Consider the following 19,336-nt stretch of genomic DNA (forward strand, 5'->3'; position numbering starts at 1 on the left):
GGAGGATCCCATCGCTCTCCATCCCTTCCGAGCTCGTTCGGGTTGTGAAACTTCTAACAATAAACCTGTTAGGAGCCAGACCAGAACAGCCTCTCTCTTCCTTTGTCTCCGAGCTGACGTGAGCCGATCCTGTCGGCTCCTGCCGTGTTCCCTCTGCAAAGAAGCCAGCTAGCCAGCTCAGCCAGCAGCTCTTTTCCTGATGCCGAAGTCGCTTCAGCGACGCACAGAACGCAGCTGGGCTCTCTCTGACCTGGGGCACGCCACAGCTCGTGCCTCGAGCAGCAGGAACTGCGTTACAGTTCAGATCCCATTTTGAAATCTGACTGAAGCTTTATAAGCATGGATTATAGTTGAGGGCTCTGAAAAGCAAGCCCAGTACAAGAAATACTTCCTCCTCCCTTTTCCCACCAAAAAGAAGTAATACATTTTAAGACTCCAGGATGCCAGGGCCTGAACTTAGGTTTGGTGACTTTTAAAATTTCTCTAATATGCTGTGACGTTCAGGAGATTGCTCTTGGAAAAGCCTTTTTATGGCCTGGCTTTCATTTCAGCTCTCTGCATAAAGATTCTATTTAGAAAAGTTTCAAATGTATTTATGTGCAAGAGCAGTTTCTCCTCTCTGAGGTTTTTTTTGGACTGAATGGGATTGAAGAAGGGCTATGTTGCTTAGGGCATTCCTTTTCCTTCAATGCCTCATCCAGACAGACAACGATACGCTGTATTTGTTTTAATACATCTTTGTGCGCTACACAGAGTAGTTTAATAGTGCTGTTTGTGAAGAATGCTTTGGTCTACATTGCTGCAGGCTAGGAAAACTGTGCTTACAAATTCTAATGGAGAAGGATACAGAGCTATTTTTAGTTAACATATTGCAAGGTTTCGGTTAGGCAGTAATACAGGCGTGTTAGAGCTTTAAATATTGGTGATAGAATCATGGAAATGTGTGGCTGGAAGCTCTAAGACAAGATTAATTATATATATATGCTTCACTATAGTTATATTCAGCCATTTTCCCTAATTCTCCTAAATACTTCTTGTCGTACCCCAAGGGGCACCAAAAATCTAACTGTCCCCTTTGAAGTACCCCCCCTTGTTTTCCCATTACGGCATTTGACATTTTCAAAGAAACTGATGAATAGAACTGGATTGAGAATGAGAGGTTAATTTAGTCCCAAGACTAGAAAATTCAACTCTGTCTATGAAATTTCAGTAAGCTTCCTAGCTCAAAATATATCTCCTTCTTCCTGTTTATCTGATCTGCTGCCTTTTTGATCTAAAGAAGAAACTAGATTCATTTGATGTGATTTCTGATCAGCAAATCTGTGCTGATGATTCTGCACAACCTTATTCTGTTGTTGAGGCACAGAAACCAAGTGTTCCCAAATTTACCATGGTACCTGTCTGAATTATCCAGTTACTCGAACCTAGACTTGACTCTTCAGGTCCTCATCCTTAATTTTTGATCACTGCCAGCCTGGTTGGACCCAAAACTGTTTCCTCCAAATTCTTTTCAGTAAATGCTCTGGGTTTCAGAGGCAGCTTGGACACACTCCTTAATAAGAGGAAGAAATGTACATAGCTGAAAGCCAGCTTGAGTTGATGTACCCCAAAATACTTTGAAGTTATTTTAAAGTCACCATCTTTGTCCTCTGTTACTCTTCTTATAATTGTTTTATCCAAGTGATAAAATTCATGGTAACAAACAGAACATTAGGCAAACTAGAAATGCCTGTGAGAAGAAAAACCACAAATCACACACAGAGAAGGTTCCCTGGATGCAGCTGCTCCAACAGCATCAACGTGCTCCATGTGACATAAACTTGACAGACAAACTACAGGAGGAGGAAACTGAATCACGAGTTGAACAAAAGGATGGCAGAAATGGTGAAAGCTAGAACTCCAGATTATTTCTAAATGTTTAGAGTCCACATACATTTCCATAAAAGCACAAACTGTAATTATAATATACACAATCTCTGACAATATATTATTCCTATATTTTAGGTTTTCACTTGCTATTTTATTCAGTTTATAAAATGTATTCATATATTAAATCAATCAGCACTTAATATAGGCCAAGCTGCATAGATTACTAAATACTTTCTCAGTCTTCAGGGCTAATTTGATACAATCACAAATGTTAGATTTTCATTAGCCTGAAGTTGAAATGCATAATTGAATACAGCATAATTCTAGATAGAATTTATTAAGAAGAAAATGAAGGGCTAGGTCTAATGAAAAATGAAAATGGTACCACTCTGCCTAGAATATGTTTTTCCATGCCTCTTGGAGCTTTTTTCCCCTATTTTGTATTCAGCAAAATGAGAAAAGTTTACAATCTGAGCAGAGATTTTACAGCGTCAGTTGGCTCTTCAAAACAGTTTCACTTTCCTCCACACTTGAAAGACTTGTTTTTCTTTTAAGAAAAAAACTAAACAAGCAAACACTTGATGTGGCCTTTCAGTGAAAGAAAGGTTGAGAGATGGGGCATCTTCTAAAATTTAACAGAAACCAGAGCCAACTTGCATTTGGTTACAAGAAGATTATACTGACTTCAAAGTGGGAGGTACATTACATGAACCACTACATAATGAAACAGATGGGGACCTAATATTCATCCCAAATTCTAGTCTGACTCATGCAGTGATGTAGCCATTTAACATCTATGAATTGGAGCCCAACTGCATTAGGTGCTGCTGGAAACTCTCCCTGGATGGGATTGGTCAAAAGCTGTGCAGACTCAGACACGAAATCTGATCCCATGGAATGTCCTGGTCTGCATGCCCTGTGCCCAGCAACCGGGGTGGAAAATGAGACCCTGAAATACCAGGTATCATCAAAGCTGGAAGTGAAACTTGACATATTTCACATGGGACGGGGTCAAAATGCTTGATTTTAAGTCCTGCTGATGTCTAGAAAAACAGTAAATATGAATAATCCAGTATATGTGACAATAACACACAGTTCACTAAGTGGCCACAGAAAATGTGTGCCATTGATTGTTGAAGATTCTATGCTTCTCTTTTCAGGGGAAGTTCCAGTGTGGGGCCCAGTTTCACTAAACACACTTCTATTCATTGCCTAATAATTACAGAACTAATTACCAAGTTATTAAAATGCTGCTTCATAAAGGCTTGTAAAAATCCAGCATATTCTCATGAAAACTGTTAACAATGTTTTCTGTAGGATAAGCATCTTAAATGACTGTCAAAGGACTAATGATGCCTGAACATACCTTAACCTAGTACTTTGTTGCAGATGATTACATCAAAGACAGTTTTTTCACTTTGAATAGATTTGTGAAAATGTGCCAATGGAAAAATAACTTAGACTTTAAAAACCAACATTCTGGCATTTATTCAATTACTTTGATATCTCAAACCCAGATCTACAAAAAGATGAAATTGCTGAAAGGAAACTAAAATGGAATAAAGCATCAATATCCCGGCAGGTAAATCTCCAACCATCATCAATCCTCTCCAGGTCAACATTTTTAGCAGTCCCTAAGTTTTCTTGCGTGTGACTAAATTTGCAATTTCTGTGCCATACCTAGAATTGATGCCATCTTCATGGAGCTGAGTAGTCTGACAGACCATCAAAACAGATGCCCACCTGCTTGTATTCCTTTAAGTCCAATCAAACATGCAGATACTCTTCAAACCTGCAAACACACTCAAATATGAAGCACAGCCCTTGAGCACTCCCTTTCCACAGTGCATAAAGCCTCTGTAAGGGATGTAGAAAAGCCACTCTGTTCTCTTTAATCCAAAAGCATCGAAATTAGGATGTCTTAACTGATTGCTCCCTACACTCAAATGTAAATTGTCTTGGCCTTGGGGAGATGCTGTCCACACTTGTGCTGCAAGAAAGGCTTTTCTGGTCTCTTTTTAAAAGGAATCCTTAATTGAAGCAATATGTGAGAACACAGGTGAACTTGACATTGCAGCACAGTGACTACGGCAGGTAACCCAAAGGAGAGGAGATCTGAACTAGAGCTCAGCTTGGCCTTGCTCCTAAGAACTGACAGCACATTTCATATTCACCAGTTAAAGTATGAAATGCACCCAGCTGTGAATTCTGGTCTGACACAAGCTCCTTTTGCTGCCATAGAGTTATTAACTTAACCTCTGGAGAAGGAAAGGATTAATATATGTCCTCCTTATCCATATTCCTTTCATGTTAAGGAAAGACTCCAGAGCCACTGAGCTGGCCTGCTGTGACCCTCCTCTCCAGCACAGGATTACAGCTGCTGGGAGGGCCAAAGGAACCAGAAGTTAAAGATGCCTTTTGGGGTTTCCAGCCATTGCCACCTTGGTCTCCACCACTGCCACGATCTGGCCTTTTTACAACCTTGTGATGCTTTGGAAAGGCGTTTGTCCACTTAGGAGTTCAGAGGAGGAACAGGCAATGTCAGATATGTAATATTCTTCAGTATTACATGTCACTTAGATACATGAAGGAACGATTTAAGTTACTTTCTACTGTCATGACAGTTCAGTCCTAAATACCTGCTAATCACAGTTCAGATTTCCTGACAGGATTCTCCTGGATAAAGGCATTTATTATTCCCCTTCATCTTAACAAACAAACAAACCAAAAAACAAAAACAAGGAAAAAAAGAAACAATTTCCCTGGGGCATGATCCCCATCTGAAGTCAAGAGCAAGATTTTCATTTACTTCAATGGGACCATAAATTTCTCCAAATACTCTAGGAGGTACCATGCTGAAGTATGCTGCTCTAAACATACTTAGAAGTAGTATGTGAAAAATAAAATACAGAGGTATATTTTTAATATGGAAAGATAAAAATGGAAAGCCCTGCAAAATCTGCAGCAGTATTTTCTCAAGGAGCTACTTAATCCAAACATTTATGCCATGTCCAATCCTACAATCCTACTCATAGCAATAACCCCTTCTGAAGGGAAAAGGAAAAATTAGTTGCCAAAGTCTATAATTAAGTATAAAAATATCAATTAGTTATAACTTCATTAGCTTTTACGGAAAAAAACGAAGTAAAACCTCTCCTTGTAACTGACATAATGCTGGAAAGACATTCCTCACAGCAAATCAGCAACGTGCAGACATTTTAGATCAAACCCTTTCACGAAGTGCCATCCCATTTGAATCACAAAGCATAAAAGCTGCGAGTCTTCAAACCTGTCCAAACACCTCCAGCAGGTGCCACGCCATGTCATAATTAGTCATCCACAGTGCTTCTCACAATGCCAAACACTTCACGGCACACAGAGCTACCACGTAACTTAAAATGAAGAGCACAGCCTCATGCTGCGAGACAAGTTGACTAAAGCAAGTATAAAACACTGAAAAATAAAATCCTTACAAATGAAAACATGCTCTGCTGAGACGCCTCCTTGTTATTCATCACTGCTGTTGGAACATCTTAAAATGAGCCATTAAAACCAACCTGGCATTGGAATGGTAATGAATTACACAGACTAGACTCAAAACACTCCTAAACAATTGCTCATGCAGGAAACTCTTGTGACCAGTAAAACATCCTCACGATGGAGGTGTTCTGTCTTGGAGTGAGGAACAAGTTTAAAAAGTAAAAAAAACAGACTAGGGAGGTAGGAAGAAAGCAAACTGCTTTCCCAATTATCTCTGTCAAGGCTAGTACTGCAAAAAAGGCTCTTCTTAAATATAGAAAGCATGTGGGAAGTAGAAAAGTGTAACGTTTTACTAAGTCTGAAGGTTGCATAATTGAATTTGATAAACTGACATTTTCCTAGGAAGTTTTAAGATTTCAGAAGATAAATACATAATAAAAATAAACCTAGTTCAGCAGCTTTTGATATACAAAATTATATGCCTTCACTTCAGAAAGAAAAAAAATATTCATTTCTCCTGCCTTTCAGAATAGAGTCAGCACTCCCTTTCCTGCTTATACTGTTCCTCAATACTTTCAAAAGTTATGTGAGAAACACAAGGGAATATTAGAACATGGAAAATACCTCCTCATGTAGTTTATGGTTCACCCAACTGAAATTAAATGTAGCGACTGGACAATGGGGAATGGCTTCAAACTGACAGAGAGGCAAGTGTTAGATTAGGTATTAGGAAGAATTGTTCCCTGTGAGGAGGATGAGGCCCCGGCACAGGGTGCCCAGAGAAGCTAGGACTGCGCCCATCCCTGGAAGTGGCCAAGGGCAGGTTGGATGGGGCTCTGAGCAACCTGGTCTAGGGGAAGGTGTCCCCCCCACGGCAGGGGGCTGGAATAACATGAGCTTTAAGGTCCCTTCCAAATGAAACTGTTCTATGAAGTCACAGGAATTTCACTAATCTGGTGTTATTCTATGAAGTCACACCAGAAATGTGTTTTCCTACAAGCTTCAGCTCTACCACGTCAAGAAGGAATAGTAGAGACAAATACTATACACCAAGAAAACCAGAGGACACTTTTTGCAGTACCTGGATAGCTTCACAATGATCTTCCCCCTTTCTGACTCTTTACAGCAGGACAGTACCCCATTTCCATAGCAAAAGCACTGATAACTTCCAGTTTATTGAGATCAGTTTCTATCATTTTAGGTTGATTTTTTAAAAAATCTTGAATAAAATGATGGATTATTTATTTGCATCTCTTAGGTATCTACTGGTAAAAGCACAAACAGACTTAGGTCTATGTTTGTCTATTTTTCGTTGTCATTGCTGCCACTTTTAACAATCCTAGATGCCAGCTTCTAAGAAAATTCCTGGATCAGAGCCTGGAATGTTCATAGCCATTTCTGTTGCCAATGTTGCAGTCCTGAAGTGGCAAAGAAAGTCCTGTAATCTGGGTACACCTAAACCTCAGCCCAGGGCTCTCATGTGACCTGGCTCTGAGTTGCCTCATATGAGTGAGCTGACCAGCCCAGAGGCTGGTCAGAGCAAAGTCAGACTCAAATTTTACTTTTCAGGGAGCATTCTGGACACAAACACAAAGTTTCTGTCAAATATTACTTTTCCAGTGAGAGCACAAGCCTGTGTAAAAGAAATTATGATGAGTAGCCAGAAACTGAAACGTATTAATTTGAAAGTTAAAAAAACCCCATACTTTTCCGTATTACAAATGCAGATGAGCTTTTCAAACCAGCACAGAAGCTTTAAATTCCAAAGCTGAAATTTCAAAAGAGTTTGTTGGGAAATGAGCACTAAACCTCAGAACCTCAATTAGTGTTTAGTCACGCAACTCCCTATGAAGCCAACAGAAATCCTACCCTGAAAGCTGTTTTTATTTCTCACCTCAACAGAAATAGTCTATTCACAATGACACAGATTGAATAATTAGTCAAAGCTACAGAATTTTGAGCTGTTGGCTCTCATGGATGGGTTACATCACACACTTGGTCTGTAGGCTGCCTTAGGCAACATGCAAAACTTTTTCTCCACTCTGAATGAATAAGCAGTGCAGCATCTGAAAAAAGTCTGGCCTTGCCAGTGGTGCACCTCAGAACTAATTTGCTCATCAACAGAGATTTGAGGCTGTCCTCTGTAATTTCAGTTCACAAAATGCGATGTGAAACCATGACTGACTATACTAGCACCAAGTGTCACAGGTAAAACACAGATGAATTTTTTCAAAGTAAAAAGACACCAAGGAAAAAGCTGGAACCATGGTACCAATTTGTCAGTAAATTACAGACAAGGACAATGAAGGCCAGTGTTTGGACATTTAAGCACTGGGATCTTGAGGATACAGTCGAGGACTTTGAAGTTGCCCAACCCCACACTTAGCAGAAGTATGAACAAAAGCAAGAATTGCAGTCGTACAGCTCTCTTCCTCATCCAAACAAAGCCTCATCAGATCTCTCACATACAAATATTTTTGTGTCTGGCTTATTCGTTCACCAGCACGGCAAAGCATACAGGAGCCATCCCATCTGCATTTAGCCACCTGTGCCTACCTGAGCCACTTAGGTTTGTCTCCTTAGGTCTGTAGAGGCTAGAGATGGTCAGGGGGGAGTTCAAATCCTCACTGACTGTAAAAAGAATGAGAACTGAACGGCTTTTACCTCTAGTTAAATGACCATGTTAGCAGACATAAATGCTTACACAGTTAAGCAAAAGCAGGCTGACAATTCTAGGGAATTTTCCAGCTTGAAAGAGCAGCTGAGCTACAGTGATATATATGAAATCCATTTGAATTTGATAGATCAACCCCACATTTTTTCACTGGTAGAGCTAAGAACAAAGCTATTCTTTTCTACTCACAAATGCATCTGACCTCTAGAAACCATTACCCATTGTACAAAAACAGCCATATATGGTGACTTCTCTCAGTGCTGTCAGTTTGATTTCTTAGAGAAGCGTATTTTCACCTAAGGAAAGAAGGAAGGGTCCAAGCAGTTCTGCAGTCTCTCTCTCTCTAGCAGTCTCCCTACTTAGATGCTAGCATTCCTTGGTTATGTTCCCTGCTTTATCTCAGGGCAAAATCAAACTTGCACTAATAAGCCACAACAGTCATAGCTGCAAACCCTTACAGACTGTTACAGGTCAACTACAGAGATAGGAGCTTTCTATAGTGCTAATGAAGGGCTTTGTGAGGTTACAGTCCTTGAATGCAAACTTCCATTTCTTTCCCAATGTTCCTGAACAAGAAATGAAGCAACAATCAACCCCCCATAATGGGCCTAGAGTCAGACTTTACTCTCCCTTATTACCCGTGTTCAGTATTGAGTAACTGCATTGATACAAATGCAGTTACTTCAGAGTCACAACACAGTAAGTATTAGACTCCAGCCTCATGATTTTCATTTTAAATCATGTCAAGGGAGAAAAGAGGGGAAAAAGAGAAAAAAAGAGGACTATCTAGGTGTGTATTTTCATTACCATGACTCAGTTTGTTTAGTATGCTTTAACTGGGAAAATAGACAGTGCACAGCACAATTGCCAACATCAACTGGCACTGCAGTTTGTCCCCCAAACCAAGCAGAATTTGAAATCCTTCCTTATTCTACTCTCCTCCAAAAAGAATGGGTTGGGGCTCAGTAAGGATCTCGGCAACTCTGCTCTTTGAAAAGATTTGAGGACTAATTCCTATTACACAGCTGGTGTCAAGAAGGGTAGTTAAGCAAAGCCTCTCCTCACGAGTCCATGTTTGTCACACCATACACGCATTGTATTAAAAACATTTTCCCAATGCCTCTCTCGTGCCATGCTGGCACTCTCAGAAGACAAGAAGGAACCTCCCAGAGTGACACAGCTATTCTTTATCTTTCACTTCACAAAGTATAAATTGTCAACTTGGCACTTTGGATTTCTCCTATTTGCAGGCTACAGAGTATGCACCCCGTGTCTTCCCTTTTATCGCCTAAAAACCTGGTAGCCACAAGGGTAGGATGTCTGCCTGTAGTTCTCCCACTTCTCCTGTGATTGTGATGGCAAAATGAGAACCAGGGAAGTTGCTGAACAGACCCAATGTAACTGCACTGAAGCAGAGAGCTACTGCTGCTCTTGTATTCCTGAAGGTGACTGTCTACTTCTTGCATGTTGCTGTACAAAATTAATATTGCTGAAGGTGATTGGAGAGGAAGTTACCTAGGGGCCATATCCAGCTGTAACAACACTCAGCAGCAGTTAATTACTTAACTAACCTCAGCACCAGGTACACGTGGGCAAGGGGCAGAGCAAGACAGAAAGTCTTGAACTAAAGCTTAAAAGGAAAAATTTAAAACCAACTGACTTGTGTGGTAGAATTGCAAGCAACTAAAACTATCTTTTAGGCAGAAAAGTCCCTAGGTTTTAGTCTGGGGTTTTTTTTTCAGTAGGAGGAAATACACTACAAACGCTGCCCACAATGTCTGCGCAGAAAAACAAAGGCTGCATCAAAGTTACTATCTTCCATTTAATGTTTTCTTAATTGCTTTCTTTCTAGCAATTTACCCAGACCTCAGTGGTTGGAAAGCCTGGCAAAGACCTGGACAAGCTGTCTGGAAACAACTCTTAAGAGACGCAGAGTGGTCCTATGACAGTCACAGAACTTTGCCAACAGAGCTAGATTTTCATTTTCAAGGTTGTTTTACACATTACATGATGCATCCTCCACTGAATCAATGCCTCGGAAATATCTCTGGAATGTTACAGACCTAACAACAAATTCCTCTTTAAGAAGCGCATCATCTGAAACTAAAACACCTCAGTGGTTATGCAGTAAACTATCACAGTATGGGATATGAGGCAGAAAGTACTTATTTTCATTTTGTTTTAGGAGAGAATACAGCCATAAATATGAAGTACAAAATTTCAATTGCTTATTTCTTATGCTACTGGCAAAAGACCCAAAGTAAAGAAAAAAATCAAACAAAATTCAGGTCCTGTTGTATTTGAACTATACTAAGAGCAAACAGATACCTTTTTCTGCCAGGTTAAAAAAAGTAACATCCCCTGGGCATACAAACTTAGCACTACAAAACAATGAGAAGCGCTTCTGTGAGTCTGTTATGAAGACAACACATATCAGAGGCTCTTCAGTGATTAAATGAACTCCAACAGAGATATAATCTAGCAAATACATTTACTGTGGAGTTATTTACCTGAGTAGCTTCCTGTGTGAGCTTTGCATGTTTCTATTCACACTTATCTCTCTATTCCACAGTGGTATATAATACTACTAAAAGAAAAAAAAAATCATTTGAAGGACTGTTTCCTGTGCTTACTCAATTTATCCTCAAATCAGTGTGAACCAAGTAACAGCAAAGGTAGATTTGGGTCTACAATGTTCCTCAAGAAAGAATATTATTTAAAAACAACCATGATTGACCTGGAAGTCCTTTGGGACAGGTGGAAATAGTGAAGCTGCCCAATACCCAATTTTAATGTGCACCTTGATAACCAAAACATTAAATCCTCTTTGCTATCATCAGCTTTCCCTTCTTTATTCGGATACAACCAGTGACAGTGGTGTCCCACCGATAGAGGTCCTCACATGCCAGCCAGCAGTACTGGACGTGGATCCTTTGCCCGGATTCTGCCATTTCTCTAACCAAACCCAGCAAGTCACCCCAATGTGATCCCTACCACGTCCTTTTGGAATGCGAGAACAGCAAGCTTCAAATATATTCTTTCTGCAAAGGAACAAGACCACACGGAAAGAATACCTTTTTGCTTTTCTTGTGTTTTCTAAGCATTTGGTACAGAATCTCTTTCAAAATTACTTGAAAACAACTCAGAGAAGTTCACAAATAGAACAAAACTTTATACATCCAAAGCTCTCTTTTTCCTGCTGTGAGGATATCACAAGGCAGATCTCTCCTGGAGCTTACAGGACCAGCTCCCATCCCAGTTCAGTCACCTGCTGATAAGACTACAAAGAACTCTGATCCTTCTTTTTTTTCTAACTACAATTACCTGAAGCACTAAAATCCCAAGCATAGTGAAACCTGTAGAGATATTCCAAGGAAGCAATAACTGCAGGAGTTATTGAACTTGCATAGAGATATTGTCTCTTGACCTCTTCTTCCCCTCCCTGCTATTTTATGCATATTCCGGGTAGTAAATGTTTCCTGGAATATAGAAAGGGTTAAATAAAAAAGGGGAGGAAAAAGGAGTTGAAAAACCCCCACCATTTCAAAAATAATGACATGGCATTGAAATGAGAAAACCTGTCAGGGCCAAATATCAGTACTGTTAGTGCAGTTACACTTACTAACATCAGACCTGCTGTTTGTAGCACTTGGACTCTTGGCACAGTTTACATTCATACAACTTTTCTTTCAGTTGGAAAAAACAGATCAGATGGCAATGCTTAAAAAGTTTTTGGATAATTATCTCCTTATTTCTTCCCCATACTTCCAACTCCAAGGTGTGTGTGAGGGATTTCAGTTAGCTTTATAGCAGCCTTGAGTAAAATCTGAATTATGGCCTGGTAGCCATGGTTAATGGGCAGCTGCTGCTCGCTGCTGCCACCGCATGGGAGCGGGCACGACCCAAACGCTCAGCAAAACGCAAGGGAATTTTCTTACTTTTCCAATTTTACGGGTGTTCATCAGCTTGTAAAGCCGGGTTTCTCTGCCCATATTGAGCTTCAATTCTAAAAAAGTTATTAAAAATAAAAGCATATAAAGATAATATGAAGCATCAATGAACTTTCCACTTTTTTCTTCCCATGGAAGCTTTATATTTGGCAAACACAAAGCAACCGCTGAAAACAACTATATACCCACAAAATAACCAGTACTAGCCCCTGAGAGCAAAGCTCGCTGTTGGTTTTCACATCTCTGATAATACTAAGGGAATTGTCCCTTTGGGGAGAAGGCTCAGCACATGGCAAGAAACTATAACACGGAAAATGGAAAGTCAGTGAGGGAACCCATTAAATATTAAAACAAGGAAAAGAGACAGCTCCTGGCATGATGGCATGCCAGGATACGAATATTGCTTATTTAAATAAATACGTTCATTTGAGAAACCAAAACAAATCCAAGAATGTTTTCAGTGCAAAGCAAATCTTTTCTGCAAATCCCTTTTCAGTTTCCACTCATTCTAAACCTGAACTTTGTGAGGTCCAGCCTAGACTTCCATAGAAAAGCAAAATATATACTTGAAAGAGAAACTGGAAAACACAAGGATATAATGCAAATACCACATGATAAAGTAGATAAACACAAAGAAAAATTTTTGCTTTAAACTACCCCCAGTAAAAATTTTAGGAGGCAGCAAAATGTTTGTCCTTCTGAAATCCCAAGTGAAGTCACAAGCTCCAAATGTAGAAAGATTTACGGATCAGTTCTCCCAGGTGTGGAAACACACAGGGAAGAGAAGAAGAAAAGGCGAAGGACCCAAAGACAAAGTAAGCAGTAAAGGAAGTGACTGAATAATAAATAATCTTTGGCGGTTTTCCTTCAGAAAAGCAGACCGCAAGGTCACAGTAGGGGGAATCTGATTAACAGCCTGCAATGTATTGGCAAGATCACCAATGTATTTGAGCAGAGACAATGCCAAGGCCTGAGAAAGATGTGAATTAAGTAAAATAAGATCTTAAAAATGACCTGGACACAAAGAGACAGTCCTAGAAGGCAAGCAGAATACAAGTGTGGCCCTTCACACCAGGGAGTCCATTTGCTGCTACACTCTAGGTCAGCTACAGCTACGGACAGACACAAATTATTGCCTTGTTAAGAATTAATATTTAAGTATCAGTTCTAAGTGCACAGAACAGGCACTGTTGCTCAGCAGATGCCATGGCTGCTGTAAACTCTACGCTGTGATAAACGGTGCTGTATCTGAGGCTCCCTAACATTTTCTGCAGGCAGGATTGTGAGTAATGCCCAGTTCCTGCACACTATTGACTCCAGCCAACTGCACAGTCTCAACATTTTGGGCCTGCCAGTGCAGTTTGCTGAGGTGCACAATCCCATCACATCACTGATGTTACCTCTAAGCACAAACAAGAACCGCTTTCCTCCAGAACAGAAAAACCAAGAGTAGCAATTCCAGCATTACTGTAGAACAGGACTGCACAATACCGATCACACCTCCGTAGAAGAATTAATAATTGGCTCTTCAATTTGTGACTGTCTTGTAAAGCTAGCTGGTAAATAGGTAATTATTTTTATATTATTGCATTGAAGGCATTGATAATTGTTACTTATTGAGTTGTTTTGCTACTCCTTTTGCTCTTCCTTGAAGACGATGAACAGCTCTAGAGTTTACCGTAAGCCAGGCTCCCCAGGCTGCACCATCTCAGCAGCTGCTGCTGCCAGATCCACATCCTGGCACCATTAGAACGTAACTGTGGCACGATTATTGGGTTCCTGCAGTATAACCTCCCTCTGATTTAGTGAGTCAGGCTGGCAGCTCATATGTTCAGCTTGCTTTATTAGCTGAGGTGCAATTATGCAACAGATAAAGTCCCCTTTAACGCAAATATCATCTCTTTATGACGCTATTCGTGTGTTCATTAGAACTCTTGGTGTCTAATGTTTTATGAGTGTTGTGTCTCCCGGTTCTCAAGGAGAAGTGATAAAGTCATAAAAATTCTGGTATTTGCTTCCTTCTTCTCACCTTTCATCTTCTATTTACATGAGGTTGCACTAATGCTGTCAATTATCCAAGCATCATTTGGTTTTGGGAAGATGTACTTTTCCTACCTACTGCTTAGATAAGAGAAATGCTCTGAACTGCATAATTCCAATTCTTTACAGCATGCATGCAAAGAGAGAGAGGTTATTGCTGAATTTTAGGACAGTCCTTATTTTATTTATGACTTCAGTATTGCTTTTCATTTTCATTTTTAGTGATAATGACTTGCTGTCTTTGATATGAATTTTCAAGGTCCTTTGTGAACACTTCCTTGCTATGGTCTCTTGGATAGATTAAAAAAACCAAAAACTTCTCAATGCTTTACAAATAAAGCTATCAATTAAAGTCTCATACAAGCTTGGATGAAAGGAACTTATTTCAACTAATTCACAGGGAATATAAACACTGGACAAAACATAATGAAGCTGTGCTTCTCCAGTTGTAGAAACTTCCTTCCTGGTGACATCCTGCTGTGATACACGGTCACCTAGGCCGGTGAAGAGCTTTGACTATAGACCAGCACTGATTCAACCACTGCTATCACACCAAGAGGCATCAGTGAACACTAAAGTGTTAGAAATAGATAGGAAAGACCCTACCAATGCATTTTACGCAATTTTCAGATTTCCAAGAAAATTGCTTTCCTTAAAAGCAATTCAAGGTATTGTCTATATGTTAGTATATACATACTCTGGGCACAGGCTGTGATATTCTACCTTGCCAAACATGCAGCAATATGTTCACAGTCTCCGACCCTACACCAATAAATAATGTTTCCATATAATTTTACTAGCATTATAAAGTATTTCAACTTTTAATAAATCTAAGACTCACTGAATTGTAGACAACCTATCCTTTACTTGGATACAAATATCTTTTCCTGCTGCACCTGAAATTATTAAAATTCCACAGGAATTAAATTCAGTACTCAATAAAATGAGAAAAGAATTATCTGTAAAAACTGCTTTAACTGGCCCTTTTCAAAGGTGTTGTAAAAAGTCCATGATATATTGTCAGTGGGACTTAAATATTCTACAGGGGCACATTGTATTACTGTTCCATCCTGAATCTCCAGAGAAATGACTGATTTTTAGTCGTTATTGTTGCTGCTGGTTGGTTTTTTACATGACAATACAGCTAGTCCTTTAAGACAACAAACCCAGAACCAGTAGCAATCCCCCCTAGTATGAAATGGTATCATCCTGGATTAAACAAAAGTAGAAACAATATTTTCAAAAAGCTTCTTTCTACTAAGACAATTAGCAAAATGGCTGAAATGTGGCACTAATGTATGAAACAGCTATCTCAAATAATAAAAGTGTAACTTGTTTCCAAGAGTCTAAGTTAGGGAGGACTCTAAAGACTGTTAAAAGCAGCCAGGCAAAGAATGCCAGGGAAGGTTTCTGATTCCTTGGAGCATCACACCAATCAAACTCATTCTGGGACTGCCATCCCCAGGTGGAATCTCAGGGGCCTGAACTCAGGATCCGGGCTCAATGCACAAGAGGAAGAATGAAGATGCTGGGACTGATCCCGAGTTCCCCACTGGAACACTGCCATCAGTCAGCACTGGGGTCAGTTTGCCTTCCCATCAAGGCCCACGATCCCTCTGTGCTCCATACAGAGCCTATCCCTGCCCTGCAGTACTCAGTCATCCCTCCAGCAAACCCCGCTCGGCCCCAGACGGAAGAACACCTACTTCGTGCTCAGAGATGCCCAAGGGCTCAATTACTCAGACTTTCCAAGTCACTAGGAACCCTGGACATTCACACACTTTGAAGGTATCCCTGAGAGACAAGTAAGAACCACACAGGAAAAATCTGAAAGAACATCATGTTAAAAGTAGCAATAAACAGCTACTAGGATTTTAAGAAGCCACCAAAAATATCAGCCAGATAAATCCAGGTATTTCCATTAGGAAATAATGATGCAGCTTTCATTGAGCACTTTACAAAACCTCACCATTATTAAGCACCTACCTCACCACCTTTAAAAATCTTACTCAAAGTTACTAAATCCCTTTATGAAATAAGAATAACCACTGTTTCTACATTCCAATCCAGACTGAAGCAATTAGTATAGGACTTCAGTAGTTTACAGTACCATTGTAGTAAGAAATTATGGACCTATCTTTTATTAAGCTTACTATGGTGAGGAGGTTACATGGAATTACTCCAAAAATGAACACCAAAACCCCTCCAAGTTAGAGCTTGATAGTTTGTCTTGTCATCTCTGTATCTGTCATCCACACTGAAAAACCCTTTGGACAATGAACTAACCACCTTTCCTTTCCAGAGCAGTAAGTATGAGGTACACATATAAAGAATAAAATTAATAATGTATTTATGTGCCAACTCACCTAGAAACATCAAGGACCTTTGTGTTGTGTTTCTCCACCCTCCCAATCCTCAGGTTTTTTGACACAGAATCTGACCCTCAGAAAATAGCACAAAATCTCCATATTATTATAATAAGCCAGGCCAAACTGCAGAGGGAACAAATCAAACTTCTTAATTTGTGGTTTTTTTTCATATAGCCATCATTGGATTCATCACCTTCCGGTTCTCCCCATAAGCAGGCAACAAAAAAGAAGCTGAGGAAAATCAATGTGTTTTGTCAGGGAGAATTCAGGGCACCCTCCCTACAATCTCATGCCTTTTCTAACACCCATTCCTGTGTTTCTTTCTCCCCTTGGAATGTGAGAAGTTTTCTGAAAGGAACTGAGTGCCAGTAGCTGCTGCTGCCAAGGAAGAGAACAGCAACAGGGGAGAGCTGAGAGCAACACAGGACCAGCTCAGGGACAGGAAACATACCCTAAAAATCTGTGGGGTATCAAAAGGATACCAGAGCCAGCTATGGGTGCCTTTGGTTTGCATCACAGGGCAGCCCCGGACAGAAAACTGAAATGCGGAAACATCTTTGCAACTACAAGTATTTCCCACAATGGTACTAAGCTTTTTATATCTTCAACATTCTTGACTTCACAAACCCACAAAAAAGAGACACAAGACTGTACTCAAACCTACCAGAATATACACCATCCATATTATATTCTAACTATAGTAGCTCAGGCTGAATATTTCAGTAGTAATTCATTTTGCTTATTAGGCACCACTATATCCTCAAGCCAAGCTGAGGATAGCTGACTCTATTCCCCACAGTATCTCAGTGTTTGCCCTCTTCCCAGTGATGGCCTTCTGGGCACTGAGGTTTCTGGTTTAAATAAGACCAAACAGATTCTCTATCTGTACCAGGGTGTGCGTGTGAAAGGTTGTTTTTGGGGGGCTGTGGAGGTGGAGTTTTTTTGGTCTCTTTTTTTTTTTCCTGAGGTAAATTTTTAATTAAATGTCAAATCCAGCTTGGCACTGGAAACACACTGTATGACTTATTTGAGGAAAAGCTGTCAGCTTGTCTCTTCCCCTGTCAAACTCCCATCTGCTCTACAGAGATTAGTTTGGGCGATGGATCACCATTTGGCAGGGATTCATTCTGTGCATGGCTCAATAATACGCAATGCAGGGCACAAAAAAAGACCACCTATGTTTTGGAGTTGCAGTTCCCAAAGTACTTGAGAGTATTTGGGGAATTTTCTATGCCACTAAAATAAAATAAACGTAAAATATTACTTAGCTTTCGAGCAAAGGCACAAAGAGCAAATCCATTCACATCCACCACTCTTCAACCAATTTTCACTATTAGCTGAGCTATATTTAAACCAAATCCTGCTCTTCCTAGAAGTGACATTTCTACACTCTGGTGGCCTAGTAGACAGCAGAAGGTTTTAAAAGCTAGTGTTCCTGGTTTTCTTGAAAACTACTGACTTCACTGCACAGCCTCAAGGAAATCACTTAACTTCATTAAGTCTGTTTTCATTCTGCTGAATGGTTATTGTTTTGCACCAACACCTTGACTGCCTTAGAATCCAGCTACTTAAACTCATTCCTAGCGGCACACATGCACATGAATTTGATTAGTTTTGCTACTAGGTTTTGGTAAGACCTTAATTATCTGCTTGAACTTTTCCCTTTGTCTAATTTATCTACTGCTCCCATCAGAGTTCTACACCCTCCCATAGTGCTTACAGAAATTATATAACTAACCTGGAGACCAGAAGAAAAGTTGGTCCCAGCTCCATTTTGCAGTAACAGGAGCTATCCTGAATGTACTATTGAAGCAGCTGCATGTTGTATCAATATCAGTACAGCCTGTACTTGGCTATAGATCTTTCTGCCAGAACACGTTAAGGTTTAACACCTCTCTTTGAAAACTGGCTGTTTCTCCCCTGCAAAGACCAGATGCCAGGATTAAGTGAAGACCCTTTAATATTCTCACATCACAGCTTGTGGCTCAGGGAAGGCATCTTTGAAGGGTTTAACATGAATAAGAGAAACACAACAGGGACAGCTTATGTGAGAGGAGAATGGAGTCTAATTCACTGCGAGCTTCTTCACATGTGCTGAGCTAATTAAGACCACTTTTAGCACAGTAAATTTACCATAAAGAGAAGAATCCTCCATTATGCACGAGAGTATGTCACGGCACACTGTGTATGCAACAGAAGAGCAGAGATAACAGAAGATAAGCTTGCTTTAGGATCCAGTTGTAACTAGGCCACACCAATTTGTCCTTAAGCTCCAGCTTTGAACGGAGGTGTTCACCAAAGATCAGGATAAATACCAATGTAACTGATACAAAAGTGGAGTTTGTAGCATTTGCAAGTTGTTACTGGAACTCTCCTCATTAAGATGTGGGTATGCTACCTCAAAAGAGATATTAAAAAATATTCAAAATAGCAGTTTAATTCTGTTAGTTTTATTGGGAAGTGGTAATAACTCAGCAGTATTAATACTCCAGTAATGCATTATTTAAAAGAATAAATTAAAGTAATATATGAATTACAGTTCACAATTCAAAATAACATGCAAGAAACAAATTTCAGATGAACTACAGGACAGGAAAACTTTTAATCAAACACGAAAAGAACTTCTAAAGTGGGCTAAGTATATACAGATGCATACATTACACTCAATATTAAAAAGTGAAGAAAAAGCAAGCATCTCTGCCTCAGAAAATGGACTGAAATTGCCCATTCCAGAACCTACTCTGAATGAGGGTTCATTTAGATCCAGAGTTAAATTCCATGCTTGGCATGGTAACACCCATTTTAATGTAGGAACTACTGAATGTAGATGTAATTTACACGATACCATCACTAGCCAGCCCTGCCCAAGGAAGCTCACTGTGCTCATGACGAACACAAACGTGAGGGCATTTCCATACCTTACAATTACTTAATTAGTCTTCAAAGTGCAATTC

The sequence above is a fragment of the Corvus brachyrhynchos genome, unplaced genomic scaffold (assembly GCF_000691975.1).
Source record: "Corvus brachyrhynchos isolate BGI_N302 unplaced genomic scaffold, ASM69197v1 scaffold20, whole genome shotgun sequence".
NCBI classification, from domain to species: Eukaryota; Metazoa; Chordata; class Aves; order Passeriformes; family Corvidae; genus Corvus; species Corvus brachyrhynchos.